The sequence below is a fragment of the Pteropus vampyrus genome, unplaced genomic scaffold, assembly GCF_000151845.1.
Source record: "Pteropus vampyrus isolate Shadow unplaced genomic scaffold, Pvam_2.0 Scaffold24, whole genome shotgun sequence".
NCBI classification, from domain to species: domain Eukaryota; kingdom Metazoa; phylum Chordata; class Mammalia; order Chiroptera; family Pteropodidae; genus Pteropus; species Pteropus vampyrus.
In genome coordinates this window covers 2,510,244-2,512,157 of record NW_011888805.1, presented here as the reverse complement: position 1 = coordinate 2,512,157, position 1,914 = coordinate 2,510,244, and positions in this window count along the sequence as shown.

Below are 1,914 nucleotides of genomic sequence, written 5' to 3'. Positions count from 1 at the left end.
AGTTTACAAACTTGCTTTTCTGCCGTGTTGTTCTCCCCTTTCAGTTTTTTTGTAGGACTTGGTTACTTGAGATGAACAGTTAACAAGGTAATTTACTGAAGATTGAGATTTGTTGTTTTTTTTTTAAATAAACATAAAAGTGCTAATTGACATAATGTTCTATAATTAATTTTGTGGGCTATTTGAAAATGTTCATAAATTATACATTTCATGCCCTGTATTTTGCAAGTAGTTGAAGTTTGAGGACATGAATAAAAAACATTCTTCTTGACCCTTCCTGAGTACTAAAACAATTTGAGAAAAGAGATAGGAATTATGACTGTAGTTTATTAGAGAGAGGACTGAATTGGAAAGCATGGATTAATCTATAGTCACAATCAGATTACCTTAAACATCTAACCCCCATGGAGCTCGCCAATGCCAAGCTTCAGGTGGCTAAGGCAGTGTATGCCCTGGTAATCGTGCTATTAGATGTGCAGAGACTGTGGGCATCTTGAAGACAGGACACACACTGACCCTGACATGCTTACATCTGATGAGTGAGCCCAGCCCTGGCTGAGTCATCCACTCTCCACACTTCCTCTCAAACTCACCAGTCGGCTCAGTCCGCCTGCCCACAACATGGCAGCTGCTTCCTCTGGAGCAAGTGATTCAAGAAAGAAAAAGAGAGGAAGCAGGTAGCAACGATGCCCTTTGAGGACCTTATCTTGGATGTCTCATATCATCATTTTCTTTTTATTCAATATTTGAACCCCTTTCTTGTTTGCCCCGAGAATACTTGCCAGTGGTGCTTGCAACTGGGTTTATCCCGAGATAGCTCGCAGCTTACTGTCCTAACCTCGCCCCCAAAGTTCGCAGCGAAATCTCTTTCTTTTATTATTATTTTCACATCGCTCTAGTGTATCAATAGTGTTTGGAAACAAATGACATCATTCTATTTATAGCATTCTGGTCTTAATAGTGATATTTCCATTTACAAAGTATTGTAATTCTCCATCGCTGAAATTCTCAAATCCTAGAAAGCATAGCATTCCTATGTGTGATGTTAACGCTGACAGCAAGCTGAACTCTTTTTCTCTAAATGGGAAAAGGGTTAAATAAGTCATTAAGCCCACTCCCCTTCCCCAGAGTTAGGGAGTTAGGCTCTACTTTTTAAAGGGAGGAGTATAGACGAATGCATAGACATATTCTAGAACTGCGACAAATGCCAAACACCCCGATATCTTAAAGTGAAGTGCTAGACCTCACTTTCATCTTTTGTAAAAGATTAAGATGGACAGGTCCAGAGAACATATCTGGAGTTAGTTGCTATGTTCCCTAAGTCCTCCCAACACCGGAAAAGGGACAGGCGTTCTCACACCATAAGCCCAAGTGCTTTAAGAAGACTCTGAAGAGTTTGACCTGTGTGTCCTAGAATGTGGGGAACGTGAAGACTAAACTCTGAGATATGCTTGAAAAGTCAAAGGCGATGTACATAAGCCTCAGGTAGCAGGATGGGCAGTGGGAGGGGATGAGCAAACCTCACTTAAAGCTAGCTTCCCCTCGCTTAAGCAGGACAAAGGGTTAAGTTTTTCAGAAAAGAAATGAGAACATATCGGGGAAGTTGGCTTGAGATAATCTGGAAGAGTTACCCACAGAGGATGCCTGGAGACACAATATGACCCTCCAAAAGGGGCCGGGTACTGTGAGTCTGGGGACTGAGGTAGGAGTCACAGCACACTGCCAGACGACAGATAACAGGTATGTCCCATGGCTAGGGAGCTGCAGGTCAAGGACTCCAGGGAGAGGACCACCAAAGACTCACAAACAGCCAACGAGAGAGCTTCACATGTCCAGGATGTCCCAAGGTCCCCAGCACTAGATGACAACTGTACCCGCCTCTAACTCTTCCCCCATTCATCTATTTCTCTGGAC